The 14,309-nt window shown below is 44.2% G+C and overlaps 1 long non-coding RNA gene across 1 annotated transcript; it reads right to left on the reverse strand.

Moving 5' to 3' along the window:
• Positions 1 to 7,561: 7,561 nt before the first annotated feature.
• On the reverse strand, positions 7,562 to 13,886 carry LOC123276339 (uncharacterized). The gene is made up of 3 exons (XR_006512723.2): positions 13,754 to 13,886; positions 8,309 to 8,495; positions 7,562 to 8,206 (listed from the first exon to the last, which is right to left on the reverse strand). It is a non-coding gene; the product is annotated as an uncharacterized lncRNA (long non-coding RNA).
• Positions 13,887 to 14,309: the final 423 nt, after the last annotated feature.

A 14,309-nucleotide genomic window follows, 5' to 3' on the forward strand; every position in this document is an offset into this window, starting at 1 on the left:
ACATTAAAGGGCAGCGTGACCTCATAAGCTGGTGAAGTCTGGGACACCTGGGTTACAAGTACCATTTGAGGCATCAAAGTTAGGGACATGTCTATGCAAAGACATCCTTTTACCTGTGAGTTATCACACAGGGTGTTAACGTGCAACTTTTCCTATTGTCTCTGTTTCAGCTGAGGCCCTCAAGCTGAGAACATAAGCTGTTAGGTGCCCACATACTCTACAGAAAGGCTCCATCTATGCAGAACTCACTAAAGAGTGATCCAAAACCAGTCGGGGGACTCTCAGAGCATCAGCCACTGGAGACTGTGCAAGAGGAGCTGAGGTACCCACCAGGAAACTGGAAAGGGAGGGTTTCCCCAGAGTCATCAGGATGGGGTACAAAGGGCAAGATTTTTCCCATCCTCAGGCTAAGAGAAATGAACTTTCAAGTGCTTAGAGAGCCTGGCCTGTGTGCCTGGGGTGGCCTCATCCTGGAGCCTGCCACACCTGGAAAATAAAGGTGGAGCAGCTCTGGGCAGCTGCCTGGGAACAGGCTGCACTGGTATTGTGTGACAGGACACGGATGAGTGGACTTTCCCATGGGCTCTGTGCACCCATGGAAGGTGGCCAGGCTTAAATTCTCTTGAAAAGGGACTCCATGATGAACCTAAAAAGAATTGTGCTGAGTGAAAGAAGTCTGACAAAAAAAGCACATACTGTATGATGCCATTCATATAAAATTCTAGAAAACACAAACTTATCTATAGTACTGGAAAGCAGATCAGTTTGCCTAGGGGTGGGGGAGGGACAGGAGAGAGGAGTCGCTAGGGGCCAGGAGGAAATTTTGGGGAGTGATGGAATGTTCATTATCTTGATTCTGGTTCATTGGGCCTCTCCAAAAGTCAAAGCTTATCAAGGAGTACACTTTAAATATGCACAGTTGATTGTGTGCCAACTATATCTCAATAAAGTGATTTAACCAAAAAAGGATTCCATGTGAAAGGGCCTTCTGCCAGGAGCCAGGCTACCCCAGCGGAAGGAGGTTGGATGCAGAAGCTGGTGGAGACGAACGCTATGTCCTAAGTGCTTAGCCAGGTAGTACATTACCGGGGCCAGAAAGCGGTGCTGTGGGATGTCCCCAGTGGAAGACCCTGTGGGGAATTCCTAAAAGAAGCCCTTGTCACCAAGAGATGGCATTTGACCACCTGCCTCTCACAGAGGGCACGAAAGCCAAGTAAGACTTTTTCCACCTCTTATCCCCTAATCCCCGCCCCCAACTCTAATTCCACAAGAGCCTGAGGGAATACCGTGAGTGTGGAAGGCGGAAGAGGGAAATCAGGAGGAAGCCAGCCATGACCCCCTTCCCTGTCACAAATTTCCCATCCTGGGGCAGGAAAGAAGCTTTCAAATGGTTGAGAGATTGGAGATTTGATACTAGTGTTGATTTCACTTTTTAAGTCTCTAATGATGAAATTGTTTGTTAATTCCTGAAAGACTGTGGTGTACAAAAAATAAAGTTGTTTTCTGTTTCGCATACCAACAAGTCCAGCTCACTCAATAACCAGTTACATTGTATTGTGCAATCTATCTACCAGGTCTGTTCTACCTACTGAGGATCAAATGATCTGCTGATTATTCTTAATTACCTTCATGAGAAATGAAGAAAAACAGAGCATACGTGGAGATCTTGCCAGCTAAAGGGGTTTTGAAAGAAAACAACAAAGACCTTTTCAGAGGCAATATAGTGAAGTGGTTAAGAGCATGGACTCTGAAGCCAGACTCCCTGGATTTGAATCCTGTTTGTATGACCTCAGGCAAGTTGCACAATCTCTGGGTGCCTTGGTTCCCTCATTTGTGAAACGGGGATGTTGGTAACAGTCAGTTTAGGCTAAGTTGTGTGGCAGTAACTGCTCCAAAAACTCGGTGGCTTACAGCAACAAGGATTTATTTCTTGCTCATATCACATGTCCATTACAAGTTGGCTTTGGCTCTTCTCCCTGGGACCAGACTGAAGGAGTAGCCCTTCTCTGGAACACTGCTGGTGTTAGGGTAGCAGGGAAAGAGGGGTTGATGGTGGATCCATGCAATGGCTCTTACAGTTTGTTCTTCAAAATGACATACATCTCTTCTGTTTATATTTTCTTGGCTAAGCTCGATGTCAGCATGGTAGGGGAGATAGAATTCTCTCACGAGGAGGGCAGAGGGTATTTGGGATAATAATACAGTCTACTGCAACACTTTCCTGTGTAAAATGCTTCAAACAGTGCTTGATGAAGTCACGTAAGGAGTGTTTTATATATAAGGAGTGTTTTTAATGCTTCCTTTATCCTCTTAAATTTTTTGGTAGTTTTCCTAAGGAGGCCAGTTGCTCTCAGACTCTGATTGAGGAACAGTCGCTACATCAACTGCCCAATTCAGCAAGAGCCACCAAAACACCCGACAGGAACCCTAACTAGGAGGTTGCTGGAACCGAGGGCCCAACTCCTGGTTTGGGGTCTAACTGAAACATTCTCATGAAGAGGAATAAATAAAGCTATGTGTTGCTGGGCCGTTCTTTGAAAGTCTCTCCCTGAAAGACAGGCGTCAAGGTACTAGGCGATCATTTCTCAGCTATTTCAGGATGAGTAGGATGCTGCAGTGTTATTCTTGTCTCGAGGCAGACTGCAGTAGCCTCACTGCTGTTAAGTACTTAGACCACGGAGGGAGCAGGCCGGGCTCTGGGCCAGCCGTGCTGTTTCCTCTTAGTGCTGGGATCAGCATTATCTGGACCCAGTCACTGGGCAACAATTTTCCCTGAAGCACCGTGGGGACGCAGACTGCCCCGCTGGAGAGTCTGACACAGAAGGTCTTCCCTGGTGTGTGTTTGATTTGGGCTTTCAGCTGAGCAGTCAGTGTCTGCGGCTGGAGGTTATCACAGAATCATAGGGAGGGGGATTTTTCACTGTCCTTGAGTCTCCAGGCCAATGCGGCCACTGGGCGGGGGCCGTTCTTGAGTCTCTAAGGCTCTTCTCGGCCCTTCACAGCATTTCAAAGCCCTCTCATCTAGAGGGTGCAAGAGACCAAAACTCTGACTATTACAAGTGGGGAACCGAGGCAGACGAGCTGCAGAGAAGGATTCGGAAGCTGGGATCACAGTTCAGTTCTTATCAGGACAGCTTCAATTTTATTTTCTTTCTTCAAATGGCTTAAAAACCATTCCATCAAGTGCCATACAGCCACTCTCTCTTTCTTCTTATCAATTTTGTTCTTATTAGCTCAATTCAAAATGACAAACATGTATATACTATTTTCTGACTAGTAAGACAGGCACTGACCAAGGGCTCTGAACCATACAGATGAGGCTCCTTGTCCTGTCATTCATGAGTGTAAGTTCACAAGTGTCTACGCTGTAAGGCTAAATGAGAGAAGGCTGCAGCAGAGCTCCGGAGCACTAGGCGTTGGAGCTGTAGGCAAGTGATGAGGGCTTCCTGCAGGAAGTGGCATTTGAGCTGGGCTTTGAAGGTTGATGTTCCCCAAAGAGATCTATTCATGTCCTAACCCCCATACCTGTGACTATGACCTTATTTGGAGATCAGGTCCTTGCAGATGTGATCAAGTTAAGATGTGGAGTCACACTGAATTAGAGTGAGCTCCTGTCCTGTGACTGGCGTCCTAAGAAGAAGAGGGAAATTTGGGCGCAGTCACAGATGCAGGGAGAACATCATGTGACAACACAAGCAGACATTGGAGTGATATGTCTACAAGCCACGGAGTGCGAATGATTACTGGAAGCCACTAGAGGCTAAAAAGAGGCTAGGAAGGATCCTCCCCTAGAGCCTTCAGAGAGAGCATGGCCCTGTTGACACCCTGATTTCAGGTACATAGCCTCCAGAACCATGAGAGAACTTTCCATCAGTTTAAGCCACCCAGTTTGCGATCATTTATTATGACAGCCCTGGGAAACCAATACAGATGGGTAGGATTTTGAGATGGAGGAAAGGACTATGTGTAGACAGAGCTACTATGAGTGAATGTAACAACTTTTGAAAGCACATGATGTCATGGGGAATAATTAGTAATTTGATGTGGCTGGAACAAAGGAGGTGGAGAAGGAGTCAAGTGCAGCGGTGGATGATGGAAGTACAGGCTGAGGCCTTGAGTGCAAGACTGAGGAGTTTGGCCTTTCTCTTGCATGAGATGGCAAGCCATTAGCATTTTTGATCAGAGTCTGAACTGTGCTCACGATAAATTCCTTTCATTGGTCAGGGTAAGAAATTGCTTTGCCAGTGTGGCTTTGTGTTTCTTGTTGTCCTTCTCACTGGTTTTGGCCCCAGTAATGTTAGATGGTGCTGAGCTTAGTGCCACAGTATGGATGACTCAAAGGTAAGGACAGGGTCTAATTTGTCTTCGCATCCTCAGCACGTAGAACAGGCCACATGTTGTCTTATTCAGGATTTTAGCTGTCAGTAATAGAAACAATTTTACTTAAGCAACCAGGGAATTCATGGGCTCACAAAATGGTGGAGGGGGGGCGGGAACAAGAGGGTGTATTAGTTTCCTAGGGCTGCTGTGATATTGTGATTTATAATAAGAAATATATATTTGATCTTCATCCCAGTTCCTGGCACAGAGCTTCTAAAACCCTTGGAATTTCCTAAGTGATGAGAGGCACAGAGGTGTCTTTTGTTATGTCAATGAGGTGACTTTTGCAAAGCCCCTAGGTCACCTAAGGATGAGGGCTGGTTGCCAGGGGAACCAACCGCGTAATTAGAGGGTTGGAACTTTAATCCCACCCCCCATCCCTTCACCCCTGACCTCCAGGGAGGGGAGAGGGGCTAGAGATTGAGTTCAATCACCGATGGCCAATGATTTAATCAATCATGCCTATGTAATAAAGTTTCCATAAAAACCCAAAAGGACAGGGTTTGGAGAGCTTCCAGGTTGGTGGACACATGGAGGTGCTGGGAGAGTGGTCTGCCCGGAGAGGGCATGGAAGCTCTGAGCCTTTTCCCCATACTTTGCTCTATGCATCTCTTCCATCTGACTGTTCGTGAGTTATGTCCTTTCATAATAAAGCAGTAAACTAGCAAGTAAAATGTTCCTCTGAGTTCTGCAAGCTGCTCTAGCAAATTAATCGAACCCAAGGAAGGGGTCGGTGGAACCTCTGATCTATCGCCAGTCAGTGAGAAGCACACGTGGCAACCTGGACTGGCTATTGACATCTGAATTTGGGGGAGAGGGGACAGTCCTCAGATAAGGACTGAGTCCTTAACCCGTGGGATCTGACTCTATCCCCAGGTAGGTAGTGTCAGAATTGAGTGGAAATGTAAGATACCCAGCTGGTGTTAGAGAATTGCTTGGTGTGGAGAAAACACCACACATCCTGTGTCAGAAGTATTGTGAGTTTGGTAGCAGTGTGAGAATAAAAGAGGAACACAGGAGTGGTACAGGTTTCCTTCTCAGCTGCCCTAACTAATTACCACAAACTGGGTGACATAAAAGAACAGAAACATTCTCTCATAGTTCTGGAGTTTGGAAGTCTGACGTCAAGATGTCAGCAAGGTTAGTTCCTTCTGCAGGCTCTCTCTCTCTCTGTGGACGCTCTAGGGGAGATGACTTTCTCAGCTTCTGGTGTTGCTGCCAATACTTGGCATTCCTTGGCTTGTACACATCACTCCAGTCTCTACCTCCCTTGTCACGTGGCATTCTCCCTATGTGTCTGTCTCTATGTGTCTTCTCCTCTTCCTGTAAGGACCAGCGTCTTCTCTGAAGGACACTCGTGTGCCCTCACCTTAACTTGATTACGTCTGCGAAGACCCTACATCCAAATAAAGTCACATCCACAGGTATCAGGAGTTAGGATTTCAACATATCTTTTTGGAGGACATAATTCAACCCACAACAGAGGGATGGCTAGCTTCAGGTATGGCTGCCTTCGGGGGCTCAAGCAGTATCACCAGGGCTCTGTCTCTTTACTGTTCAGATCGGCTATCTGCCTGATGGTCCCTTAGCAGCCCAAAGATGTAAGTATGTGGGGATGCTACCTGTGGGGTTGGGCAGCGATGTGGCAGTAAACAGCTCTTATGTTTCATGCTCATGGCTGCTAAGAGGGATAGTAAGCCAAGATAGATGAGAACAAGGAGTGACAGGTGAGGAAGGGCAAATTAGAGACAAATTAAGGATAGTTTGGATAAGGAGCAGAGATGGGGAAGGGGGCAGTGCCAGTGGGGTGGAGCTATCATGGGCCCTGGACACCCTGTTTGGGACAGTTCTCTTTAAAGGGTCCAGAACAGGTACCTAACACAAGGCTTGAGGAAAAGCTCTCTTTTTATGTAGAGCTTGGTGTCTCCTTCCTGGATACGTAGGGTGGAATCTGTTGTTTTCCCTATTAAACTTCCTTTCCCCATTCCTTTGGTAACAACACTGTCATTTTCATTTGGGATAATCCGCATCTCCAGCTCCAGCTCCTGGGGTTTCCTGAAATCCAGGACTGGGCAATCAGGACAGTCCATCCTCTTGGCCGCTGTGAGTGGCTTAGGGAAAGGCCTCCTGTGTGTCTAGCGAGTCTTAATCCCTAGACTTTTTCTGGAACTACTGGGAAAGAGAAGCGCTCTTTTCCGCGGGGGTTGCTAAACTGGTAGAATGTAAGTATGAGGCTGCCAGGGACCATCTGTGCCACCACCTGGGAAAGCCTGTCACGGAAAGAAACCAAGACAGCAGAAAACAGAGCCGAGAAGTGGAAAGAACCTGAGGCTTGGCAACACGGTTCCAACAATGTATCTGACCGGGCGAGACCGAGGAAACTGAACCAGTAGTTTACAAAGGTTCATGAGTGTAGTGTTATTGCTGCTGAGCTGTGACAACAAGGAAGTGAGGCTGGGCCCCGTTCACCCCTTTATCCACTTGTTTGTCCAACAAATATTTATTAAGGATCTGCCAAGAGCCGGGTTCTTTGTTGGTTTTGATAATGAGTTTAAAATAAGTAAATAAGACATGAACCCGGACCTCAAGGAGGCCCTGGTCTATGAGGAATGTTAAAGACATTTTCAAATTATAATGGTTTTTTTTTTTTTAACAGAAAAGGTTACGTTTGATGAGAGGCCCAGATAAGATGCTGTGGAAATTCAGGAGAGAGATTATTTCCACCAGAGAGATTGATATTCTTGGCTGTCTTTGGGAGGCAAGCAGGATGTGGACATACATGGATGAGGGGAAGGACATTCCAGGAGGAGGAACTGTGGGGACAAAATCAAAATCATGGAGTGTCAAGGGGTTAGGCCAACAGTTGAATTTGGTTGGAACATAAGAAATGTGAGGGAAGAAGAGGAGAGCTTGGAAAGGTGAGTTCAGAGACAGATCTTAGAAGGCCAGTGGGGGCCGACTAAAGAGATTAGTCTGTATTCTGTTGACAATGACTCTTTTTTTTTTAAAGCAGGAGCCCCACACAGTTTCTCCATGAAAACAAACTGAGTAGGGTAGAGCGTGGTTGGAAGGACAGGAGACTAATGAAAGGATCAGTTTTCCAGGTAAGAAGTTATAAGGTCCCAAGTAGGGTAATATTCTGGTTATTTATTGCTGCACTTACAAATCACTCCAAAATGTAAGGGCTTAAAATGACAACAATTTTATTATATCTTACAACTGTGAAGATGAGGAATTCAGGCTCAGCTACAATTGTGTAGGATGGATCCAGGACTCAGCTGAATGATTCTTCTGTTCCACATAACACCACCTGGAGTCACTTAATGGTATTCAGCTGGTAGGCTTGGAGGGTCTGGAGGGTCCAAGATAGCTTCACTCTTATATCTGGCCCCTTAGCAGAAGGCCGGTCTCTGTTGGGCTGTTCTCCCTCTTCATGCAGTCCCAGGGCCTGTTCGGCAGCCCGGGGCTTTAAGAGTAAAAGTTTCAAGAGGAAAGAAGTGGAAATTGCCAGCCTCTTAAATCCTGGGCCCGCAGACTGACAGAACATCGTTTCTACTGCATTCCACTGGTTCAAGTAATCACAGAGTCTACTCAGATTCAAGAGTTGGGGACATACACCCCACATCTCAATGGGAGCATTGTGAAAAACTTGTGACCATCTTTAATCCACCATAGGTAATAACCATGGGAATGAAAGGATGACAGATTGAAGATAATTATAGAGAGAGATGTCACAGGACATGGCAACTGCTTAGGTTCATCCAGCCGTGAAATATTTATTGAGCACCTACTATGTGTCAGCATCAACGTTATAGACCCCGAGGACCTGGCAGTGAAAAAAAACAGATAAAAATCTCCGCCCCCACAGAGCTCATATGCTAACGGATTACAGAGTGAAAGGCAGTGCCAAGGATTCTAGTGTATGTACCTGGGAGCGTGGTGGTGCCATTATCAGATATAGGGGCCCAGGAGGCCAATTGGAATTCAGGTTTGATAGCATAGGCAAGAAACTAAGTGGTTTCAGCACTTCAGCTGTAATCACAACCACAGCAACAGCCCTCCGACTCCAAGCTGTTGAGGAAATCCAGGATTTCACTTCCAACCATAGGCAATGCCTGTGAGATGACAAAAAGAAAGACAGGCACTTTATCAACCTCAGATTTCCTGCCTTCCTTGGGCAGGAAAAGTATGTGGAATCATGCACATCCACAGTTCACTGCCAGTTACAGGACTCCAGGAACAAGGAGGGCTCTAAGGCTGGAATTCACGCTCAGACACATTCAGCTTACTTCCCGCCTGAGTTTTTACTAGACAACCTCTCCGTTGACCCCGATGTTAAAGAAACAGAAGTTTCTGGCATTAGGAAACTGTTTTGGGGCCTTTGGAAATTCAGATTAGTTTTATTTCAAAGTATACTGAAATGCCCAGGATACGTTATTGAGTTAAAAAAAAAAAAAAAGCAAATTGAAGAGTAGTATAGGGGCCGGCCCAGTGGCGCAGCAGTTAAGTTCGCTTGTTTCACTTTGGCAGCCCGGGGTTCCCCGGTTCGGATCCCAGGTGCAGACATGGCACCTTTAGGCACGCCATGCTGTGGTAGGCATCCCACATATAAAGTAGAGGAAGATGGGCATGGATCTTAGCGCAGGGCCAGTCTTCCTCAGTGAAAAGAGGAGGATTGGCAGCAGATGTTAGCTCAGCGCTAGTCTTCCTCAAAAAAAAAAGAAAAAGAAAAAAGCAGAGTAGTATGTATAACATTTGTGGGAAAAAATTGTGTTCACAGATGCATAGCAAAAGGTATGGAAGGATATTTTATCAATCAGGATAAGTGAAGTTGTGTCCCAGTGACAAATGACACAAAAATCTGCGTGTATACCACAGTATAAGTTTACTTGTCATAAGCACTAGTGTGCTGGTTGTGGCTCTGTTGTCTTAGCTCTGGGATCTAACTTTCTGGAACATCACTTATCTCCTGACAGAGAGAATAGAGAACCATGTGCTGGCTCTTAAAGAGTCTCCTCAGAAGTGACTAGAGTAGTCACAGTTCGTTGGTCAAGCAAGTCTCACGGCTAAGCCTGAACTCAGGGCATATAGTCCCTCCTCAGAGTAGCATGGTGACAATGCGTGGGCAGTAATACAAAATTACCACGGAATCTACTGAACCATTTATAGCCATTATTCCCAGGCTTGGGGTAGGGGGAGTGAAGGAGATTTTACCTTTCCCTTTCAACACTTTTTTTTTAAATTTTTTTTTTAAAGATTGGCACCTGAGCTAACAACTGTTGGTAATCTTTTTTTTTTTTCTGCTTTTTCTCCCCAAATCCCCCCAGTACATAGTTGTATATTTTAGTTGTGGGTCCTTCTAGTTGTGGCATGTGGGACCCCACTTCAGCATGGCTTGATGAGTGGTGCCATGTCCGTGCCCAGGATCCAAACTGGCGAAACCCTGAGCCACCGAAGAGGAGGGGACAAACATAACCACTCGGCCAGGGGCCAGCCCCCTCCCTTTATACGCTTCTGTATTATTTTAATGTCTTTCAAAAAGCATGCACTATTTGTGTAATTAAAAATACCTTTTAGACCTTATTTATTTTTAACCTTGTATTATGGAAAAATTCAAACATAGGCAAAAGAAGAGAGAATAGTATGATTACCCTCCATGAACCATTTGTCACCCAGATTCCAACAATTCTTTTTTTTTTTGTCAGGAAGATTGTCCCTGAGCTAACATATGCACCAATCTACCTCTACTTTATGTGGGACACTGTGGCCGCGTGGCTTGATGAGCAGTGCGTAGGTCCGTGCCCGGGATGCAAAACCGTGAAACCCCAGACTACCGAAGCATAGCATGCAAACTTAATGACTTAGGTCGCTGGGTTGGTCCCCCAACATTTCTTAACTCACAATCTTCTTTCAACAATAACGCTACCCATTCCTCCTAGATTATTTTGAATAAGTCCTAATACCACATTATTTTGTCTTAAATATGTCAGTATGTATTCTAGACAGGTATTCTTTTAAGAAAAGAACCACAATATCATTATCACACCTACAAAATTAACAGTCATTGCTTATTATCATCAAATAGCCAATCAGTGTTCAAACTTTCCCTTTTGTTATATATATGTGTGTGTATATATATATATATACATACATACATATATTTATATATATGTGGTGTTCGACATATATATATTTTACAGTTTGTTTGAATCAGGTTCCAAATAAGCCCATATATTATGTTTGCTGATATGTTTTGTCTCTTGATCTTGATCTGCAGATCTTTCTTTTTAATTTCCTTGCAATTTATTTTTGAAGAAATAAGGTTGTTTGTCCTATAAAATTTCCCCCAGTCTAATTTTTCAGATTGCTCTCCTATGGTGATATTTAACATGTTTCCCTGTCCTCTGTATTTCCAGTAAATTGGTAGTGAGATCTAAAGGCTTGATCAGATTGGGGTTTGATTTTTTTTGCAAGAATAGCTCAGAGGTTAGATTACGGACTGCCACCAGGAGACACATGTCAATTTGGTTCTCTTTTTCTGACATTAGCATCCATTGATGATTATTGTCTAGAACCAATATTTTCAGGGGTTGCATAGCGATGATGTTCCAATGCCATAATTCTTTTGTCATTTATTAACTGCAATACTTCTATAAACAGAAAACTTCTGGGGCCGGCCCTGTGGCTGAGTAAAGTTCGCACGCTCTGCTGCGGCGGCCCAGGGTTTCACTGGTTCAAATCCTGGGCTTGGAAGTGGCACCGCTCATCAAGCCACGCTGAGGTGGCATCCCACATGCCACAACTAGAAGGACCCATACCTAAAATACACAACTATGTACCAGGGAGCTTTGGGGGAAAAGGAAAAATAAAATCTTTAAAAAAAAAAACCCAGAAAACTTCTCCCTCATCAATTCTTTGGCTATCCTGAGGTACAGTTTATATAGGAAAGGTAAGATAAATGCCTATTTTTTTTACCACTATTTATCTGTTTCCAAAATCATGACATTGTTCCCTTGCTCTCTTCAAAGTGAACCAATGAATTTGCTTTTTGGTTTTAATCACTAGGAACTCATGTATTTAAACATACTTAATATGTTTCAATTCATTGCCATTATTATCATTATGGTACTCAAGTTGTGCCTCCCATCTTTGGCCAGAGGGAGCTTCTTCAAGTTAGCTCCTGAGTCCTTTTGTCACAAGTTAGTAGTTTTTGATACTTTGTTTCCTTGCTTTCTGTTATGACAAGATATTCCAAACTCATCTTGTCTGTTTCCTGCCTCAGACCTGGACTCAGCCATTTCTCCAAGAAGCCCTGGTTTCATTAACCGGGAATAGCATTTGTAGACAACAATTTGTAGCCACCAAAGGGTGCTCGTTACCCTGGGGGTGCTCATTGTTTCCAGGCCTTTTCAGTGGGCAGAGCTAGGAAAAACTTTTTTCAATGACAAAATTTTATCATTAATTCTTGCTGAAACTTCCAGTTCAAATTCGGTACTACAGAGTTTTTACTTAACCTTCCCTATGTTACTTGTGTGCCCACTTTCTCCCACACTGAAAATCCTGCTTCTTGGCAATATAACGGAATTACCGATTTGCTTTATGCCATGGTATACACATAACAGTATCAGAATAACAATACCAACACTACCACCACCAATATGATTACTGAAAATGGTTCAAGATTTATTTTTTTCGTCTTTCTTTCCTTTTTTTTTTTTTTTTGACAGTTCTTTTTGTCCTTAGGATGATCCCACTATGATTATACACTCAAATTTCTATGCTTTAAAGTCGCTCAGAAAAGATTTTCTCTGTGTGGTTATGCCTCAAATTGGATGAAGAGTTAGGTTCATTTTTTTCATTTACTTTAGATTTTTAGTGATGACCATTTTTGAAAAGTGTAATTTTGTATAGTTACATAAAATATTTACATGGTTCCAAAGTCATATCTACAAAACAAAGTATATTCAGAGAAATCCAGCTTCTGTCCTTGTGTCTCTACCCTATTCCCTCTCTCTCCTTACAGATACTTTTAAAAAAATGTATGCCTTACTTTTTGTGAGAAAAAAAAAAGATACATTCTTTCTTACATTCTCTAGATACTTTTCTCCTCCTTGATCTTTTCCTTGGAGATGACTCCAAAGCTGAACTTCCCTTAGAACCTGGCAGAAGGGGTTCATACCCAGGGTCCCTGCTCCAGAGTCCATGCTTCAGAGGCCCCACAAATCACAAACACAATAGTACCCTTATTAAACATCCCACAGTGCCCCCAACGCTAGGCCGCCAGTGCTCAGCATGGCACGGTGCGATGCTGGGCCCTAAACATCCTCTCTCCTCACTAACACCATTCAGACCCCAGGGAAGCGCTTGGCCTCCTCTCTTGCCTTGAAGCAATGGTGACTATGCCACGAACGTGTGTGAGCTGTGCTGCTGACAACATTGCAGATGGACACAGCTTCGAGGTACCAGGAGGACATGAGCAAGGAAAGTGCTCAGGTCAGAGCAACGACACATAAAGTGCCTCATCAAATCCTTTCTCCCAGCACAAATGCAGTAGATTCTTGCATAACATATATAGTTACTCAGTGATGCTGACTGTGCCTGTCTCCCTACCACCTTGCCAAGAGTGTGTTGTAAAACTTGGGGTTTGGGCCAGCCTGATGGGTTAGAAATAGTATCTGTGTAGTTTTAATGGTTATTGTTCTTATTACAAGTGAGTCTGAGCATTTTTTCATGTGATTAAGGACCGTTTTCATTTCTTTTTCTGTGAATTATTTATTCATATCTCTAGTCCATTTTTCTGTGATGCTACTGGTTATTTTCTTCTCTATTTTTTTTTTAGGAAGATTTGCTCTGAACCAACATCTGTTGCCAATTTTCCTCTTTTTGCTTGAGGAAGATTCATTCTGCGCTAACATCTGTGCCAGTCTTCCTCTATTTTTATGTGAGTCACCGCCACAGCATGGCTGACAAGTGCTGTAGGTCCGCATGCACCCAGGATCTGAATGAGTGAACTCAGGCCGCCGAAGCGGAGCCTGAGGAACTTAACCACTATGCCACGGAGTGACCCCTCTTCTCTAATTTTAGAAGCTCCTCACATCCTAGGAATGCGAACCTGTTGTCTGTGAACACCTGCAGTCCTTCTCTGTACTTGACTCTGGATTAGATTTGGGGAATTCAACAAAATATAAGGCATCATCCATGCCTCCGAAAGGAGCTTTAAAAATTACATGACATCAAGAGATATAAGTAATTTTATGAAACAATAAGAAAAGAGAGATCTCAAAGGAGTACAGAATTAATTGCCGGGTATAATGACCCCCCCAGAAGTTCAGAGAAAGGGAATTATCAGGCTATGGTGCCCAAAAGGCCTTACCTTATAAGGTGTAGCTGGCTCTAAGCTGGGTCTTGAGGAACAAATTGGAAACATATGAGAGAAAGTTGGAAGGTGGGAATCCAACTTCTAGTGAAGAGAGCCTTGAAAACTGGGTTGAGGAGTATGGTCTTCTTGGGTAATAGGCAACAAGAGGAGGAGAATGACACGTGCTAAGATATCAAATGAGACAATGTTGGACATTACCCCAGAGGCCAGAACATTACACCAACAACTCCAAAACTTCCCCTTTATCACAAGATGGAGTGAGCAACACGCTCACCTCCACACACCCCAACACCATCCGAGGGAGAGAAGCAGCAGGGGTGGGGGGAGGGGGGCGGTCTGAGACTGAGAATTACCTAAAAGGACTATTTCAATAATCAGATCAGACAACGATTTCAATTGGATTAGCCAGTTAGTTCATTCCATCCCCAGCACATATGAGCGGAGTGGGCAGGGGACTCAGAAAGAAGGCCTGATCAGTTATAAACAAAATAAAACAGGTACATTTTCTCCACACCTCTCAGTTGTAGTTGAGCTAAAATTTTTGACCCTG

Source organism: Equus asinus, chromosome 13 (assembly GCF_041296235.1).
Source record: "Equus asinus isolate D_3611 breed Donkey chromosome 13, EquAss-T2T_v2, whole genome shotgun sequence".
NCBI lineage: Eukaryota > Metazoa > Chordata > Mammalia > Perissodactyla > Equidae > Equus > Equus asinus.